Raw genomic sequence first — 21,338 nt, forward strand, 5'->3', positions numbered from 1 at the left:
GACAGTTTTCCACATCACCTCAGTCCATCATAAATTAGCTTGGGCCTAGAGAAGGTGGTGGGGTTTTAACTTGCATTTATGGATGCAGTGATGAACTGTGTTCACAGTTGATGGTTTTCAAAAGTGTCTCAGTTCATGCAGTGATTTCCACTACAGAATCGTGTCTGTTTTTAATGCAGTGTTACCTGTGGGCCTGAAGATCACGACCATCCAATGTTGGTTTTCTGCCTTGTCCCTTGCATTTCTGCAGATTCTGTGAATCTTTAAATAATATGATGTACCATAGGTGATGTGACCCCCAAATTCTTTGCAATTTTATGTTGAGGAACATTATTCTAAATTGTTGCACTATTTGCCCACACAGTCTTTCACAGAGTCATAAACCCCTCCCCATCTTTACTTCTGAGAGACTCAGCCTCTCTGGGATGCTCTTTTTATACCCAATCATGTTACTGACATGTTTAATACATGTTTAATACTTGTGCCAGCTATATCATTGGAAAAATAATGACTGACCAAACCTAATGCAGGTCTAGTGAAGCAACATTAGTCAGCAGAACAGTAGCCTTATATATTCAACAATGCTACACAAACTATACATTTCCATTGGTGTAGTAATGAATCCATAAGGCAGTTCTATTTAATTTAAATACTGACTAATTACCAAAATGCTTTGCCTTGATATTATTCTTCACAGTGAGGAAGCTTCAGCCAGTGTCAGTTTGTGGTTATGTTTATTAAGGAAACAAACTAGACTCTTGTTGTGGACATTGTTTGTTTTCCCTTACAGTAGTAGATTACAAAGGGGTTTTTACATGTGTGCACATGAGAGAAAAGAAAATACATTTATTGTGGATTTTTTTTATTGTTGCTAATAGAAAGGTAAGTAGTTTCTCTATTGAAGAGGAATATTTGAGTCATTATACAGTACCAGTCAAACGTTTCGATATCCTCTAGTTCATTTCTTTAAAAAAAATATTAATTAAAAGACACTTCATATCTTCAAGTAATGATGGACTGTCAATTCTCCTTACTTAGTTCAATGGTTCTTGATATAATATGGATTACTACAGTTGTCAAATAGGGATATTTACTATATTTTTATTATTGACTATTGACTATTTGATCTCAAGCATATCAAGAAGGCAAGAATTCCACTAATTAACTTTAGATGAAGCACACCTGTTAATTGAAAAGCATTCCAGGCAGGGCCGTTGACAGCTTTGGCCGATTTTTCTCCCCCAAATCAACACATTTTGAAATGAAACAGAATGACTAATGGCATCTTCATGAGGGACCAGTTCTGGGCCCCCCCCCCCCCCCATGCCTGGGCCCGGGACAAAATACCCGGTTGTCCCCCCCTGTCGATGGCCCTGATTCCAGGTGACTACCTCGTGAAGCTGGTTAAGATAATGCCAACTGTGTACAAAGCATCATCAAGGTAAACGGTGGCTACTTTGAAGAATAAAATATGGGACATACTTTGTTTTCTAACACTTTTTTGTTTACCATATAAATTTCATATATGTTCCATATGTTATTTCATAGTTTTGATGTCTTCATTATTGTTCTACAATGTGGAAAAAAAAATACAGAACTTTTGACTGGTACTGTCTGCAGTATTTCTTTTAAATTATCTTTTTTTGGCCATTCTCTTGGAGGGTGCCAATAATTATGGAGTTTGAATTTTGTTAAAAACAATCACTGGGATACTGGTTTGAAAAGTATTAATCCAAATTTAAACTGACATTTCTACATTAAATCCAGGTCTGAAAAAAAGGTTTGCATGTGACGCTGCCTTGTTATTGGCTTAAGCTTGGCCTTATTTTGCCTGGTGAAATACTCGAGCAGCACTGAAAACATGTGCTGCGACAGATGTTTAATTTTTTTTAATGCGTTTTTGTTTCACACAGAGTTGTGGCTTGTTTTGAGACATGCAAAAGAATGGCAGCCTTCCTAATCAGTTCCACTGAAGATAACCAATATAATGAATCATTTGCTTGAAGAAAAGAAATATAAAATTAGGAATTACTTCGGAGGTCAGCAAACCTGTTGCTAGCAAAATTAATTTCTCCTTCAACCAACCAGATTTTTAAAAAAAGTTTTTAGATCAGTTTTCAATCTTTCCAATACTTAAAGCTGTTAAGGTGGGAAACCATGGGCTAATGGTTAGAGAAGCAGCTTTGGGACTAAAAGGTTGCTGGTTTGATTCCCTGGACCAGCAGGAATGGCTGAAGTGCCCTTGAGCAAGGGACCTAACCCCCAACTGCTCCCTGGGCTGGTCTGGGTATGTTGTACCTTGCTTTGGATAAGAACATCAGCTTAATGCCTGTAATGTAATAAGGTGCTGAAAAATTGCTTCCTCTACCAGAATTTGTAAATGTTTTAGGTACATTTGAAATACATATGAATCTTATCTGATAAATCCCTAACTGATACAGTATCTTGCAAAAGTATTCATCCCCCTTGGTGTTTGTCCTGTTTTTTTTGTTGTTGTTGTTGTTTGTTTGTTTTTTGTTTTTTGCACTGCATTACAACCTGGAATTAAAATGGATTTTTTTTTTTTTTTTTTTGGGGGGGGGGGGGGGGTAGCACCATTTGATTTACACAACATGCCTACCACTTTAAAGGTGCAAATTGTTTTTTTTGTTTTTGTTTTTATTTAAATTGTGACACAAACAATAATTAAAATGAAAAGACAGAAATCTGGAGTGCGCATAGGTATTCCCCCAAAGTCAATACTTTGTAGAGCCACCTTTTGCTGCAATTACAGCTGCAAGTCTCTTGGGGCTTGTCTCTATCAGCTTAGCACATCTAGCCACTTGCATTTTTGCCCATTCCTCAAGGCAAAACTGCTCCAACTCCTTCAAGTTAGATGGGTTGTGTTGGTGTACAGCAATCTTCAAGTTATGCCACAGATTCTCAATTAGATTGAGGTCTGGGTTTTGACGAGTCAATTCCATGACATTTTAATGTTTCCCTTTAAAACCACTCCAGTGTAGCTTTAGCAGTATGCTTAGGGTCATTGTCCTGCTGGAATGTGAACCTTCATCCCAGTCTCAAACATCTGGCTGACTCAAACAGGATTTCCTCCAGAATTGCCCTGTATTTGCTGCCATCCAGCTTTCCTTCAGTCCTGACCCGCTTTCCTGTCACTGCAGGTGAAAAACATCCCCACAACATGATGCCACCACCATGGTTCACTGTAGGAATGGAGTTCTCAGGGTGATGGGAAGTGTTGGGTTTGCACCATACATGGCATTTCCCATGATGGACAAAAAGTTCAATTTTTGTCTCATCTGACCAGAGAACCTTCTTCCATGTGTTTGGGGATTGACAGATCATGTGACACTTTGATTGCACAAAGGTAGTTCTTCATCAACTAATTATGTGACTTATGAAGTAAATTGGTTGGACCAGCTCTTTGAGGGGTTTCATATGAAAGGGGGTGAATACCTATGCACACTCCAGATTTCTGTTTTTTTTCTCATCTTATTGTTTGTACCACAATAAAAACAATTTACACCTTTAAAGTGACAGGCATATTGTGTAAATCAAATGGTGCTCACCCGCCAAAAAATCCATTTTAATTCCAGCTTGTAATGCGACAAAACAGAACAAACACCAAGGGGGGTGAATACTTTTGCAATATACTGTACTTGACCAATGTAGGTATATTTCAAAACCCAATTTTTAGTTAGTTCATTAGTTAGATTGTTTCCTGTGTATGCTATATTAAGAAAATGATTTTGCCACATTTTTTTTAATTTTATGTTTTTTTAAAAACAAACGTTCAAAACAGTCTGCAAAATTATTGTATAAAATGAATATAAATACATTTATCAAAACATGGACAAATTTATTGATAAAGGAATAACTTAAATCTAAACTAATGTACATCTTTGACAAAAAAAGGTTATTTGCTGTCAGAAAACTAACAATTTTCATTTAAAAATGTCTGAAAACAGAGCATGTTTTATTCAATTAATTTATTAGAAACCTTCATGAAAATGAGCAAAAAGAATATAAAACTATGTTCTTTTTGTCCATTTTCATGAAGGCTTCTTATAATTCTGGAACCCTCAATTGTTTCATCCAATGGCAAAATAAGCTAAAACAAAACTGGCCAGTATGCCATTTTTTCTAAATAAAACATCTAACATTGAATAATTTTTATAAATTGCATTTGTAATTTTTATAAACACAGCATATTTTAATCTAATATAAAATTCAATAAATCTTTAGATGCAGATAGATTCCTGAAAGTTTCCCCATCATCAGTCTTACAAAGCCTTCATGAGCATATGATATTTAACACTATCTTTTCATGATATCAATAAAGCAGCATGAGTTACCAGTTCAGTGGTTTTTCAGCAACACAGAAAAGTCTGCTTCCATGGTATATTTACATAAAAACTTGTGTTCCTGTGCACTTCTGTTCTTGCACACAATAAAAGGTTCACAGAACACAAGTGGATGTTTTGGAGTTTGTTTGGTTATTGTAGGGCTAACTCAGTCGCAGTGCAAGCAACTTTTAAAAGTTTGTGGCCTTTATGTTATAAGCCCCTTCTCACATTAATTCTGAACCTTCTAATACTAAGGTCATAAGTAGTTGTGGTGTGCAAAAATGGCACTGAACTGGGTGTGCTTTGACTGATTGAATATACTCTCCTGCAAGATTAGCTATTGTGGTTTTCTTAGAATGATTACAGAGGATGTGTTCACTTAAACCGCTGACTGAAACATTTCATGATAGACAAGTAGTACTTTGTAATGTTATCTCTGAGGATGCAGGCACTTACGGATGTATGCGCGGAGGAAGACAGAATGCAGAAAGTTGCCAAAGCCAAATCGAGATGCTGGAATCAGAGTCAGTAAACTAGTGAGGGTCAGGCGATCGGCAAACAAATGTAGTGTAGGAGAGACAAAGAGCAAGAAACAAGAAAGTAGCAAGGGTCAGAATCGAAATGAGCAGTCAGAAAGATACAAAGGCTTGGTATGTACTGAGAACAGAACAATACTTCGCAAAGGTGTGTTTAGGAGGTGAGCTTATATGGAGGGACAGGTGATTGAGGAAATGACAGTCAGCTGTGATTCAGTAAGCAGGAGACAGAGGGCACTGTATGTTATGGGAGTTGGATTTTGGGGAGTCCATGTTTGTAGTCTGTTGAGCTTCAGCGGGTTTACTGACAGACACACACCCTGAGGAGCTACCTCCGGGAGCTACAATCTTTCGGGGTGACCCCTACCTCTGGGTGCTGGTTTGCTGGGAAATTGGGTATGGAACTCTTGCTTCAGAAGGGGGTCAAGGATATCTTTGGCTTTGACCCAGCTTTGTTCCTCTGGCCCATACCCCTCCCAGTCTACCAGGTACTTGACTTGGCCTCCTCTATGTCTAGAATCTAGGATCTTGTGGACCTAGTAGATGGGGTCTTCTTCAAGGTTGAGTGAGGGGTGTTCTTGGGTGCACTGTAAAAGTTTGCGAAGCCTAGGAAGTGTTGAAGATCTTTGATAGAGTGAGGTGTTGGCCAAGATGTTATGGCTGAGACCTTGGACGAGTCCAGACTGACTCCACTGGCGCTGATAACATTGCCCAGAAAGGAGATCCTGTTTTGGTGGAACTCGCACTTCTCAGGCTTCATGTAAAGGTTGTTCTCCAGTAGTCACCTGAGGACTGCTCTGACATGTTCCTGGTGAAGCTGGAAATCTGGTGAGTAGATGAGGATGTTGTCTATGTATGCAAGGACATATCTACCCAGCATGTCCCGGAGCACGTCATTGATGAAACACTGGAACACACTGGGAGCCGAAGAAAGGCCATAAGGCATGACCTGGTATTTGAAGTGTCCAGCAGTGGTGCTAAAGGCAGTTTTCCACTCGTCACCCTTCTTGATCCGGATCAAGTTGTATGCACTGCATAGGTCGAGTTTAGTGAATATTTTGGCTGTTCATAGTTGTTCTAGTGCTGCTGGAACCAAGGGAAGAGGATATGTATACTTGACTGTGACCTGGTTTAGACCTCTGTAAATCGATGCAGGGCCGTAATCTGCCCCGACGTTTCTCCACGAAAAAGAAACCAGCTTATGCAGGAGATTTGGACAGGCCAATATATCCCTGTTTGAGAGCCGCCTTCTAGCAAATCCCTGATGTGGGTGGAGTACAGAAGCATGTTTTATATATATATATATATATATATATATATATATATATATATAAATAAAATATAGCTTTTCAGCTTCACTCACTCCTACACACATGCATTCTGGTCGGGAGTCAGCTATTCTCTGCTCTCCCCCTCCTTTTATGCTCCATCCCTGCAACAAACACACACCCACATTAATTGACACCAGGTGTAATGACTTAGCCACTTACCTTCCCTAACCCTACCCTCCATTCACAAACTGCTGCTTGGCCATGCCCCCGTTGCCACATATCCCCACTACCCTGAAGCAGACTCTCCCCGATGGGACAGGAAGTCTGCCACCACCATCTGTGCCCCCAGCCTGTGGACCACCTCAAACTTAAACAGCTGGAGGGCGAGATACCAATGGGTGATCCGCGCATTGGCATCCTTCATGCGGTGGAGCCACTGGAGAGGGGTGTGGTCCGAACAGAGAGTGAAAGGGCATCCCAGCAGGTAGTATCAGAGGACAAGGACAGCCCACTTGATGGCAAGACACTCTTTTCTCGATGGTGCTGTACTTGCTTTCATGCATCGAGAGTTTACTGCTGATGTACCACATGTGGAGCTCCTCACCTTCTACCTTCTGGGACATAATGACCCCCAGCCCTCTGTCTGATGCATCAGTCTGCAAAATAAAGGGGAGAGAGAAGTCAGGGGAGTGCAAAAGTGGCTTCCCACACAGTGCAGCTTTTATCTCAGAGAAAGCCTGTTGGCACTGCTCCATCCACTGGACTGGATCTGGAGCCCCCTTTTTAGTGAGGTCAGTTAACGGGCTGGTGACATCTGGATAATTAGGTATAAACCTACAATAATAGCCAGCCAGCCCCAGGAACCGTCTCACCTCCTTTTTGGTCTTGGGCCTCGGGTAGGCTGCAATTGCTGCAGTCTTGTTAATTTGGGGACGTACCTGCCCATGACCCAAGTGGAACCCCAGATACCGTACTTCCACCCACTCAGTTGCACACTTTTTCGGGTTAGCTGTGGGGCCCGCACACCTCAGCGACTTTAGAACAGCCCTCAGATGTTCCAAATGCTGCGCCCAGTCATGGCTGTAGATTATTATATCATCTAGATATGGGGCCATGTAGGCAGCATGAGGGTGGAGGACCCTGTCCATGAGCCACTGGAATGTAGTGGGTGCCCCAAATAATCCAAAAGGGAGCATGACAAATGGGTGTAATCCAACCCATGTGGAAAAGGCAGTTTTCTCTTTTGATAGAGGAGTCAAGGGGATCTGCCAATATTCCTTTGTTAGATCCAGTGTCGAATAAAAGCAAGCAGCGCCTAACTGATCAAGCAACTCATCAATGTGAGGCATTGGGTATGCGCCAAATTTAGACACCGCATTGACCTTTCTATAGTCCACACAGAACCGGACTGACCCATCAGTCTTGGGAACCAGGACCACTGGGCTGCTCCAGTCACTGTGGGACTCCTTGATTATGCCCATTTCGAGCATGGCCTTGAGTTTGTCATGAACCACCTTTTTCTTGTGTAAGCGGTAAGGGCAGCTACACACTACCACCCTTGGGGGTGTTTCGATGTGGTGTTCTATGAGGTGGGTACGACCAGGAAGGGGCGAGAATATGTCTGAAAATTCCTTTTGCAACTTGGCCACCTCCATGAATTGGGCCAGTGAGAGATGGTCTCCACAAGGGACTGGAGTGGTTCGAGAGGTTACCTTTTTTACCTCCAGACCCAGCTCCGCCTTCTCTGGGACTACCAATGCCATGGGGACCCCCTAATTCCAGCGTTTTAAAAGGTTGAGGTGATAGATTCACCTCACCTTGTAGTCAATGTCCCCGACTCGCCGTGTGACCTCGAAGGGCCCTTGCCACTTGATTTAGAACTCGACATGGGCAATAATACGAGCACTTTGTCTCCCGGGGTACACTCTCTAAGGCGTGTGCCCCTGTCATACAGCCGGATTTGACGTTCTTGTGCCTGCCGCAAATTCTCCTGGGTTAGGTGCATGAGGGTGTGGAGTTTTGCACGCAAATCAAGAATGTACTGAATTTTGTTTTTGTTAGGCGAAGGTTCCTCCTCCCAATTTTCTTGTCACACGTCCAAAATGCCATGTGGCTTACGCCCATATAATAATTAAAATGGAGAAAACCCCATGGAGGCTTGCGGGACCTCTTGTACTGCAAATAACAGGGGCTCAAGCCACTTATCCCAATTACATGCATCTTCACTTATGAACTTCTGGATTATGTTTTTGAGGGGTTGGTTAAAATGCTCCACTAAGCCATCCGTTTGTGGGTGATAGACACTGGTGCAGATAGACTTAATACCCAGTAACCCATACAGCTTGCGCAGTGTGCGTGACATAAATGTAGTACCTTGGTCTGTCAGGATTTCTTTCGGAATCCCGACACAAGAGATACTAATACGGAAGAGTGTTTTTGCAATACTGTGTGCTGAGATATTGTGGAGAGGCACTGCTTCTGGATATCATGTTGCATAGTCTACCAGAACTAAAAGCAGTATCCTTGTGCCGACTGAGTTAATGGCCTGACGAGATCCATCCCAATTCGCTCAAATGGGGTCTCAATTAGAGGGAGAAGGGTGAAAAGGTGCTTTTGGCATGGCTGCGGGATTTACTAATTGGCATTCACGGCACGCCGCACACCACCGACGGACATCCCCGCGAATCCCTGGCCAATTGAACCAGGCCGTTATTCGGGCTAGTGTTTTATCTTGCCCTTAGTGTCCAGTCATGGGATTAAAGTGAGCCGCATGGAATACGAGTTCCATACGGCTCTTTGGGATTAATAATTGGGTTATTTGTTCACCAGTTTGAGTGTCCTGCGTCACTTCGTACAATCTATCTTTAATAATAGCAAAATAAGGGAAGGCCGGTGTCACGCTTGGCTGAAGAGTTTGACCATCGATTACTCTCACTTGGTCAAATGCATGCCGCAGAGTCTTGTCTCGCAACTGCTCTAATGGGAAATCCTCAAGGGAATCCCCGAGAGAGGGAGGAGGAGCGGGCTACTCCTCATTCTGATGCAGTGCTGATGTAGACAGCTCTGTGACAGCTTCTCCAGGTCAACGCCACACTGGGATCTTCCCATGACCTACTAGTGCAGGACCCACTACATGTTAAATATTCCATCAGCTTTTCAAACCCTGGCCAATCAGTACCCAAAATCAACGAGTGGGTGAGACGAGGATTAACTGCTGCCTTTATCCTGTGCATTTGGCCCCGGATTAGAATACGGACAGACACTAAGGGATAATTGTGAACATCCCCGGGCGTGCACACACCACTTTCACTGCTTATGCTCTCCCCAATGCCCAATTGAACACTTACCGGTACACAATACGTTCCGGCCCGATCAGGGGCAGTCTCTGGTGCATCGGGGATCCAGATCAAGGCTTCCACATCCCTTGCGGAGCCCTGATTCTGGAGATGCTCCGGCTCCCTCCCGCACCAGCATACCGGCCCAGGCTTTCCCTCTGCACCGGTGTTATGGGCATCACTCACCTGGGGGGGGGGGAGGACACAGACATGGAAGAGGGAGATGGGAGGACACCATGGGTGCGACGGGCCAGCTGGAGAGGAGTCGGCCCCTGCCTCAGCGGTGGGGGAATGGAGGGGGAGAGAGAGAGAAACGAGGAGAGGCGCCTTCGCCTCATCTGTCTGTCATCGGAACCGCCGCCAGATGGTCCTCTGCCAACTTAATGGCTCGCTGGAGCAACACCAGGCAGGAACACTGGACCCATTCTGCTGTTCCTTCTGGAAGCCGAGAGATGAACTGTTCCAGTGCCACCAGGTTGATGATCCTGTCGGTGTCGCAGTCTTCCGCCCTCAGCCACCACCGGCAGACATCCTGGAGTTGTTGGCCAAATGCGAATGGTTGGCCGACCTCCTCCAGTGTCAGCTTCCGGAACCGCTGGTGATGTTGTTCCAGGAAGTGGCTGACCCGCTGCAAAATGGCCCTCTTCCGGTCAGAGTAGTTGAGCCGGCTGTCGGCAGGGAGCTGCTGCGCCATAAGCTGCGCCTCACCTGTCAGGAGCGGGAGGAGGCAAGCCGTGCACTGTTCGATTGGCCACCCCCACGCTTGGGCCGCTTGCTTGAAGAGAGCAATGAAGGCTTTGGACTCATCATGCGGGCCCATCTTCATGAGGATGACATGAGGAGAGTCCATGGTGGATGCCCCTACCGATGCCAGCAGATGCCGGAATGCCTGGCAATCTTCCCGCTGGGACAGTACCAAGGCTTCAAAGCGTTGTTCTTGGTCCTTCTGGAGGGCAGTCAGTGCTTGATGCTGGTTCTGCTGGGCAGCAGCGAGGGCATGGACGAGCTCCATAATTGGGAAGGACTCCATGGGGTGGTTCCCTTCCTGGGTTTCAGCACCACTCTAGCAAATCCCTGATGTGGGTGGAGTACAGAAGCATGGCAGGTGGGGACTAAAGTTCTTGCAACATATATATATATAAACTTTTCAGCTTCACTCACTCCCACATTCTGGTCAGGAGTCAGCTCTTCTCTGCTCTCCCCCTCCTTTTATGCTTCATCCCTGCAAAACAAACAAACACACACATACAAATTGACACCAGATGTAATGACTTAGCCATTTACCTTCCCTGACCCCATCCTCCATTCACAAACTGCTGCTTGGCCACACCCCCATTGCCACAGTCTTGTATGTAATCCTCCATGGCAGCGTGTTCCTTCTGGGACAGGGGATAAATGCGACCACAAGGCGGAGATATACCTGCTAGTAAGCCTATGGTGCAGTCGTAAGGTCTGTGCAGAGGTAGCCTGCAGGCCTTCCCCTTGCTGAAGACCTCAGAGAGATCCCGATAGCAGTCAGACACGTTGTCAGTGGAGTTGAGTTGAGGACTCTCCACAGAGGTGGAGGCTACTTGGACCGGAGGACGAGAAAGGCAGCTCTGGAAGCAGGTAGGTGACCATTGGAGAATTTCTTTGTGTTACCAGAAGATGAGAGGATCATGGAGTTACAGCCAGGGATACTTGAGAATAATGTCATGATTAACAGTTGATGTAACAGAGATATGAGCTCCTTGTGTAATGCTCCAACCTGGATCTGCACAGGTTGGGTGTATGAAGTGACCAGCCTGTCACCTATTGGTCCTCCATCAATGGGCCGTATGCTAAGTGGACTGTGCAGCACGGTGCTGGGAAGGTTGAGCTCTTGCACGATGGCTTGACTGATAAAGTTCCCCTATGCCCCTGAATCTATGAAAGCAGATAGGGTGTGAGTAGAAGATGCAAGTTTCAGTATCACTGGCAACTAGAAAGACTTGGAGGAGAGCTTTCTCACCGGACTTGTGGTGGACACAGGTTGTTTCGGCTGGGTTCTCACGGGCTGGTCGGATCGGACAGTTCCGGATGTTATGTTCGGAGCTCCCACAGTAGAAACACAACCCCTCCTTGAGTCGTCTAGCTCACTCAGCATGGGTTAGTCTAGTACAGGATACCTTCATCGGTGCATTGTCCTCCGATGGCAGAGCAGTTCTGGCACAATCTTGGATGGAGGAGTGGTGCTTAAGCAACTGGTCGAGACAGATGGCTAGATCTATGAGGGAATCGAGAGAAAAGGTTCTCATCTCTACAAGCCAGTTCACTGATGATTTCTGGATGGAAACCCGGGGGAAAGACTGCCTTCAGGGCGGGGTCATTCCATCCAGTGGCAGCAGCTAATGTCCTGAAGTCCAGTGCATATTCGGCTACACTGCAGTTACCCTGAGAACTGGCGAGTAGGCTCTCTTCAACCTCTATCCCCTCGGGTTCATGATCAAATACTCTCTGAATAGCGAGAGGAACCGTTCATATGATTTAGTTTGCTTGCCACCCTTGTTCCAGATTGCAGTTGCCCAGCAGAGTGCTTTGCCAGTGAGGAAAGACAAGAATTTAGCAATCTTATGCTCGTCAGATAGGCTGGGCATAGTAGAGAAATACAGTGCTCAGCGTAAATGAGTACACCCCCTTTGAAAAGTAACATTTTAAACAATATCTCAATGAACACAATTTCCAAAATGTTGACAAGACAAAGTTTAATATAACATCTGTTTAACTTATAACGTGAAAGTAAGATTGATGATATAAACTTAGATTACACATTTTTCAGTTTTACTCAAATTAGGGTGGTGCAAAAAATGAGTACACCCCACAACAAAAACTACTATATCTAGTATTTTGTATGGCCTCCATGATTTTTAATGACAGCACCAAGTCTTCTAGGCATGGAATGAACAAGTTGGCGACATTTTGCAACATCAATCTTTTTCCATTCTTCAACAATGACCTCTTTTAGTGACTGGATGGAGAGAGATGTTCAACTTGTCTCTTCAGAATTCCCCATAGGTGTTTGATTGGGTTCAGATCAGGAGACATACTTGGCCACTGAATCACTTTCACCCTGTTGTTCTTCAGAAATCCAACAGTGGCCTTAGATGTGTGTTTAGTCATGTTGGAAATGTGCACAATGACCAAGGGCACGGAGTGATAGTAGCATCTTCTCTTTCAGTATAGACCCTTTTCAGTCACGTGACCTTCGTAAACGCGACCACCATTTTGGACATGTAGCAGACTTCGGCTCGAATTGGTTTGAATGCGAGGAAGGCGACAAACGGAGAACATACAAGAAAAAAGAGCTAGATGCAGAAAACACCTTCGCTATCCAGCGACGTAGGGCATTTACAGGGCGAGCAGAGGGAGAAATAACAACAGTAACGACACATTAGCAACGCCGTACAGAAATAACGGTTTATGGCACAGACCCTTTCGGTTCTCGCTCATCTAGCTGCTACAATGACTGCTTAGACTGCAACAATAATACCTAACACACATTTAAGTATCCATCGTAAAGACATGAAACTCATCGAGTGACAAGTGTGTTCATTGATAAGCTAACACAATCTAAAAGTAGACATACCATCACACTGCCCTGGCGCTGTGTACAGTTTACCTTCTATGGTTTGTGCACTCACTATTTGCCATTACTTTCTCCAACCGTTGTGACAGATTACAGGGAACGGCCTGGATTTAAGAGACAAATACATGTTCCTCTTGTTTTGAACACTTAGCCCATGTTTACATTAGACCGTATCAGCGGATCATCAGATTAACGTTTTTAAAAGCGATTAGTGTGCACACAGCAACACCAATACACGATTCGTCTGCACACAGCAACACCAATACACGGATACGCTCGGCTCCGCAGGCATCCTGCGCTCCAAATCACTCCGCCCTGAACAGCGAGTGCCCTCTGGAAGGTGCGCACGCTGGCCCTGCGCAGCTCACACAGCGCACGAGTGAAGTGCACGAGCCACGATTCGGGACTGAGCCGCTGTGTGTGTGATCCCAGTGCAGATCACTTACCACTCGCAAGTGGAAGGATGGCAAGCCTAAAGACAATCGTTTTTTTTTTTTGTTACATAGTCAAGAGAGGTGTCGGATCACCGGATCCAGTGTAAATAGCTGCCGGAGCCAACGCCCGAGGTTCTGGAGCACGCTCCGGCTTGCTCCCCCTCAAATTAAGCGCTGTTTGTAGGACACTGCCTCTGATCTGTCCTACAGTCTACCAACAGCAAAGGAACACAATGCTAGCTAATGTCGTTAGCTAATAGCTACTACAGAAGAACAAAGAGGTTACAATGGGTTATTTTAGCCTATATGGTTACACACTCGCCGCCACAGAATGTTAACAGCAATGTAATGCCTTTTCTGGCTAATTTTATTCGTCTTACCTCCAACAAAGTGGTCACTACACAAGCGCTGGTATGCCGAGGGCTGCCAATCTGTTAATGGCCGCTATCCATCTTCTCCGTCGGGATCCGATAAAATGATAACCCTTGCCTTGTTTGTTGATGGTTACTACATCCAGGTGCACAACAATATAGTGGCATGATGGAAGTCTTGCTGAAAATAAACACTTTCTTTGCTGCCGTTCCTCAATGCTGGCTGTGGTAAACTACTGGCAGTACATGTCCAAAATGGCGGCCGCGTTTGTCGTGACGTCACATGAAAAGGGTCCATAGAGCAATACATCTGTGAATTCATGATGCCAGCAATGAAATGCAGCTCCCCGACACCAGCAGCACTCATGCAGCCCCACATAAGGACACTGCCACCACCATGTTTTACTATAGGCACCATGCATTTTTCTTTGTATTCCTCACCTTTGCGATGCCATACAGTTTTGAAGCCATCAGTTCCAAAAACATTGATCTTGGTCTCATCACTCCAGAGTATAGAGTCCCAGTAGTCTTCATCTTTGTCAGCATGGGCCCTGGCAAACTCTAGGCAGGCTTTTTTGTGCCTGGGCTTTAGGAGAGGCTTCTTTCGTGGACGGCATCCATGTATGCTATTCCTCTGCAGTGTATGCCATATTGTGCCATGGGAAATAGTCACCCCAGTTTGGCTTTCTACTTCTTTAGATAACTGCAGTGAACTTGCATGCCGATTTTCTTCAACCCTTCTCATCACAAGACGCTCCTGTCGAGGTGTTAACTTCCATGGATGACCTGGACGTCTCTGAGATGGTTGCAGTTCCATCTTTCTTAAATTTTTGTACCACTTTTGTTACAGTATTCTGACTGATAAGTAAAGCTTTGCTGATCTTCTTGTAGCCTTCACCTTTGTAGTGTAAAGAAATTATTTTCTTTGGGGAATTCTGAAGAGACAAGTTGAGCATCACTCTCCATCCAGCATCCAGTCACTAAAAGAGGTCATTGTTGAAGAATGGAAAAAGATTGATGTTGCAAAATGTCACCAACTTGTTCATTCCATGCCTAGAAGACTTGGTGCTGTCATTAAAAATCATGGAGGCCATACAAAGTACTAGATGTAGTAGTTTTTGTTGTGGGGTGTACTCATTTTTGCACCACCCTAATTTGAGTAAAACTGAAAAATGTGTAATCTATGTTATATTATTAACCTTACTTTCACTTTATAAGTTAGACAGATGTTATATTAAACTTTGTCTTGTCAACATTTTGGAAATTGTTTGTGTTCATTGAGATATTGTTTAAAATGTTACTTTTCAAAGGGGGTGTACTCATTTACGCTGAGCACTGTATAAAGAACATTGTAATAGGAAACCTTTACATGCGCTGACATCTCCAGCGAACTTCTCCAGAGTAGGAAGTTGCAACTCTGGATTGAGAGGAGACTCGAGTAGCGCTAGGAGGGCCTGTGACATCACTGTTGCAAGCTGAGCCATCCAGGTGTTGAGATCGGCGAGCATCTGCTGATGTTCTCCTAGCAAATGCCCCTGCACGTTTAAAGCAGTCTGTTTGGAATCCTCCGCTACATCCATGTTGGCGAAGTATCCTGTGAGGATGTAGACACTTACTAATGTATGCACAGAGGACGACAGAATACAGAAAGTCATCAAAACCAAATCGAGATGCTGGAATCAGAGTCAATAAACTAGCATAGATCAGGTGATCGGCAAACAATGTAGTGTAGGAGAGACAAAGAGCGAGAAGAGAAGCAAGAAGAAAGTAGTGAGGGTCAGACTCGAAATAAGCAGTCAGAAAGATACAAGGCTTGGTATGTACTGACAGCAAAACAATACTTTGCAAAGGTGTGTTTGGGAGGTGAGCTTATATGGAGGGACAGGTGATTTGAGGAATGACAGTCAGCTGTGATTCATTAGACGGGAGACAAAGGGCACTGTATGTTATGGGAGTTGGAGTTGGGGGAGTCTATGTTTGTAGTCTATTGAGCTTCAGCGGGTTTACTGACATTATCAAATCTTTCTTCATTTCTGGTGTAGTAGAAATTGTTAATTAACCTTCTTAAGCACAAAATGCATTAGTCAGGCAACTGAAAAAATAGGAGTAAGCCAGCTTATAAATAAATTATTCATTTAGTTTATAAAGCTATTTATTGATATTATTTGTTTCATTTCGTTCATAAGGCTTTTTATTGAAAATATTTGTTTTTCATATTGTATACAGATACATAACTGGTTTCATCAAACTACATTTTAACAGTAAAATGCAGTGTCTAATGGTATTTTATTTCCCAACACCATAAATTATCTGTTAGTAGATTTTGTCCAGGTAGTGTGATGAGTACATAACAGAATTAATTACGAATACAATTAGCTTTTTCAGCTTTCTAGGGCTATGACTATGAATGTGACGATCCTTGTCAATGTACCATAATTTCATACAGTCATGAATGAACAAAAAAAGAACATTTTGAATTTTAATTTTTTAAGTTATAGTTATAAAAACATATTTTGATTATTTATAAGCATATATTTTGTTTCTCAAATGCTCATTTCAACTTTGACAGTCCTTATGAGTAAATAGAGCTACAGGAACACTGCTTGGCAACTTCATTCAATTGAAAAGAGCATGTTCATGTATCCACAGCTTTGCATGCCCAAAAAGCAATGTTTAACTGGACAGATGTTATTGGGATGATTAGTGATTGCTACTTATTTCAATATACAGGGTTAGTCAAAATTATGTTAACACTAATGGATTATTTTTATCCTGCAGATAGACATACACCATGGGTGACATTTCCCCATGAAATGTGTGTCTGGGCTTTAAATGGTACTGTTGCTCGCTGGTTTTTGTGTGTTGAACATGATGGCGAACAGGTTGAGACTGTCCTGTAAATCATCTTGCGCATATGATGTATGTTTTGTGAATAAATGGTTTCTACCATTGAAGTGGTATAATAATAATTTTGACTAAGCCTGTATACTGTACAGTCATTTTTCAGTGTTGTAATGCCAGCATTTTTTATTGCTCTTTTGTTATTGATTGATACTGATTCAGTAATTAAATGTACTGAATAATTGTTACAATTCTCAACTTGTCCAGAATGCCATAGTAATCTGTCTAGCACATTCATTAAAACCATGGGCTACTTGGGAGTGTCTACTCACACTGTAATGTTAAAAGTATGTGTACACCTGACCATCGCATCCATATGTGTCCATTTGAAAACCATAGGCATTAAACCCCTCTCCCTCTCCTTGCTGTTTTTATAACCACCACACTTCTGGGAAGGCTTTCCACTATATTTTGGAACGTGGTTGTGGGGATTTGTCCATTCAGCCAGAAGAGCGCTAGTGAAATCAAGCACTGGTGTCAGGTGAGGAGATCTAGGGTGCAATCATTGCTCCAATTCATCCTAAAGGTGTTCAGTATAATTGAGGTCAGGATTTGGACCACTCAAGATGTTTCAGACCAGCCTTGGCTTGTGTTTATGGAGCTTGCTTTATGCATAAGAGTATTGTCATGCTGGAACAAGTTTGGGCCTCTTAGTTCCAGTGAAGGCAAATCTTAATGTTACAGCTTACAAAGACATTCAAGACAATAGTGTGCTTCTACTTTTGTGGCAACAGTTTGGAAAAGTGATGGTATGATGGTCAGGTGTCCACATTCTTTCATTCATTTTTTTATATCGCTTATCCACTGTGGATAACTAGTGAGTTGGAACCAATCTTAGCTGACATTGGGTGAAAGGCAGGGTACACCCAGGACAGGTGTACAGGACAGGTGGTCCTGTCCTATCCAATCTATTACGGGGCTAACACAGAGAGACAGACAGCCATTCAAACTCACATTCACACTTATGGGCAATTTAGAGTAGCCAGTTGACCTAATCCACATGTCTTTGGACTGAAGGAAGAAACTGAAGCACCAGTAGGAAACCCATGCAGGCACAGGGAGAACATGCAAAATTTGCAGAGAATGGATCCAGTCGACTGTCAGGTTCAAACCCAGAACCGTCTTATTGTGAGGCGACAGTAATCACTGCAACACCATGCCTCCTGGGTGTCCACATATTTTTTGGCTACATAGTGTGTTTTTAATGCCAGTTTGATTGCTGATCTCTAATGGCATTTTATTGAGAAGAAAAAGCAGAATACAGTTAAAACATTCCAATATGAACAGTATCCATATAATCATCCTATGTTGTATATAGCTATGGTCAACTATGACTTCCTGAAAAGGAAGGATTTCCTGAAAATAATAAAATATTGTTTTTAACTCCAAACTTCCAACAGCTTAGCTGAGCTGGAGACAAGAGTTAAAGGAAAATTTTCCCTGGTTGCACTGATCTCAGCCTCTTGGCTCCCAGTTGTAATATTGTTCTCTACTGCCCAGAAGAATGTCTATTGTCAGTTATAAATCAGAGGTATAGGCAAGTTTCTTGGCTGCTGATCCACAGGAAGGAAATGACAAAAACAGTGGAGCACAGCACTAGTATCTGGAAGGTCACACCTGGGTAATTAATGACTGAAGTAATGAATTGAGTTGGGTGTGTCAGGATGTATTCAGGAAACATTTTGTCATGAGATTCTGCAAATCTCTGTTATAATTAAGGACAAGAGAACATTATGGAAGTTAATGACAGCAACTAGAGTACAGCTCTGGAAAAAAAAAAGAGACCACTGCAAAATTATCTGTTTCTCTGGTTTTACTATTTATAGGTATGTGTTTGGGCGGCACGGTGGTGTAGTGGTTAGCGCTGTCGCCTCACAGCAAGAAGGTCCTGGGTTCGAGCCCCGGGGCCGGCGAGGGCCTTTCTGTGCGGAGTTTGCATGTTCTCCCCGTGTCCGCGTGGGTTTCCTCCGGGTGCTCTGGTTTCCCCCACAGTCCAAAGACATGCAGGTTAGGTTAACTGGTGACTCTAAATTGACCGTAGGTGTGAATGTGAGTGTGAATGGTTGTCTGTGTCTATGTGTCAGCCCTGTGATGACCTGGCGACTTGTCCAGGGTGTACCCCGCCTTTCGCCCGTAGTCAGCTGGGATAGGCTCCAGCTTGCCTGCGACCCTGTAGAAGGATAAAGCGGCTAGAGATAATGAGATGAGATGAGGTATGTGTTTGGGGAGCATGAACATTTTTGTTTTATTCCATAAACTACTAACAACATTTCCCCCAAATTCCACAAAAATATTGTCACTTAGAGCATTTAATTGCAGAAAATGACAACTGGTCAAAAATAACAAAAAAGATGAAGCGTTTTCAGACCTTGAAAAATGCACAGAAATCAATATCATAATATTCTAATCAACATCATAATATTTTAAACAACACAGTACTAATGTTTGAACTTAGAAATCAATATTTGGTGGAATACCCTGACATTTAATTACAGCTTTCATGCATCTTGGCATGCTCTTCACCAGTCTTTCACACTGCTCTTGGGTGACTTTATGCCACTCCTGGTGCAAAAGTTTAATCAGCTCAGCTTTGTTTGATGACTTGTGACCATCCATCTTCCTCTTGATCACATTCCAGAGCTTTTCAATGGGGTTCAGGTTTGGAGGTTGGACTGGCCTTTTTGGCATTTTTCAGGGTCTTGTTCTTGTGGTCCTCCATCCACACCTTGATTGACCTGGGTGTGTGGCATGGAGCTGGAAAACCCAATCCTCAGAGTTAGGAAACCATTGTCAGAGCAGAAGGAAGCAAGTTTTCTTCCAGAATTCTGTTAGAATTGAACGCTTCTTTTTCTCACTCAAAACTTGTATATGGCTTGATTCATGTGTCCTTCACAAACAAAAATCTGCCTCATTCCAGCCTTGCTGAAGCACCCCCAGATCATCACCAATCTGCCACCAAATTTCACAATGGATGCAAGACACTGTGGCTTGTAGGCCTCTCCAGGTCTCCATCGAACCATTAGATGATCAGGTGATGGGAAAAGATGAAAATTGGACTCATCAGAGAAGATGACCTTACTCCAGTCCTCTACAGTCCAATCGTTATGGTCTTTCGCAAATCTCAGCCTGGCTCTTCTTTGCTTCTAGTTGATGAAGGGCTTTTTTCTAGCTTTCATGACTTCAACCCCACCTGGAGAAGCCTGTTTCGAACTGTCCTTGCTGTGCACTTAACCCCAGCTGCCATTTACCATTCTTTTTTGTAGGTCACTTGATGTCATCCTACGGTTGTTGAGTGACATTTGAAGGAGTTGATGATCATTCCGGTCAGTGGAGAGTTGAGTTTGCCCTCTGCCAGTCTGTAACTTAGTTGTCCCAAGTGTCTGCTGCTTGACCTTGTTCTTAGGAACTGCCATCTTTGAAATTTTGAGGATGGAAGCAACCTGATGCTCATTGTATCCCTCTGCCAGTAAAGCCAGAATTGAACTATTCTTTTTCTCACTCAAAACTTCTTTTTAACTCTTTTGGCATGATGAATAGATATTTTTGTATTGCAGTTAAATTTAAGGTATTACTAGCACTGTTTTGGCCATCCAAACTGGTCCTATTGCAAGAGGACATTGATGACAACAGCAATGTTTTTTATACTTTTCCACATTAAATAAGATTTGGTTCAGGTGATCATCTAATCAGTACCTCACTAAGTAAAATGAGATGTGCTTGTTTGGAATTCCAGTATAGACACTGGAATGAAATGGCTGCCATACATCGAGATGCTGATTTAAGGAAAAAAAAATTAAGTGGTCTCTTAATTTTTTTTCCAGAACTGTAAATTAGATAATATGGCCCAATGAATTGAAATGGTGAGTACAGATATGTTTTTTCTACAACCCCATTTCCAAATAAGTCGGGATGCTCTGTAAAACATAAATAAAAACAGAATGCAATGATTTGCAAGTCTTTTTTGGCCTATATTCAGTTGAATACAATACAAAGACAAGATATTTAGTGTTCAAACTGCTAAGCTTGACTATTTGTTGTAAATATACACTCATTTTGAGTTTGATGCCTGCAACACATTCCAAAAAAGTTGGTATGGGGCATGCTTATCACTGTGTTATGAGCACATCACCCATTCTTTTAATAATGCTCAGTAAGCTCTTGGGAACTGAAGCAATAATCACTGAAGTTTTCTCGTCTTCTTCCGCTTTATCCGGGACCGGGTCGCGGAGGCAGCAGTCTAAGCAGGGAAGCCCAAACTTCCCTTTCCCCAGACACCTCGGCCAGCTCCTCGGGAAGAACACTGAGACGTTCCCAGGCTAGCCGAGAGACATAGTCCCTCCAGCGTGTCCTGGGTCTTCCCCGGGGCCTCCTCCCGGGGGGACATGCCTGGAACACCTCCCCAGGGAGGCGTCCAGGAGGCATCCGAAAAAGATGCCCGAGCCACCTCAGTTGATTCCTCTCGATGTGGAGCAGCAGCGGCTCTACTCCGAGCTCCTCCCGAGTGACTGTGCTTCTCACCCTATCTCTAAGGGAGCGCCCA

The sequence above is a fragment of the Neoarius graeffei genome, chromosome 8, assembly GCF_027579695.1.
Source record: "Neoarius graeffei isolate fNeoGra1 chromosome 8, fNeoGra1.pri, whole genome shotgun sequence".
In the NCBI taxonomy this organism is placed as follows: Eukaryota; Metazoa; Chordata; class Actinopteri; order Siluriformes; family Ariidae; genus Neoarius; species Neoarius graeffei.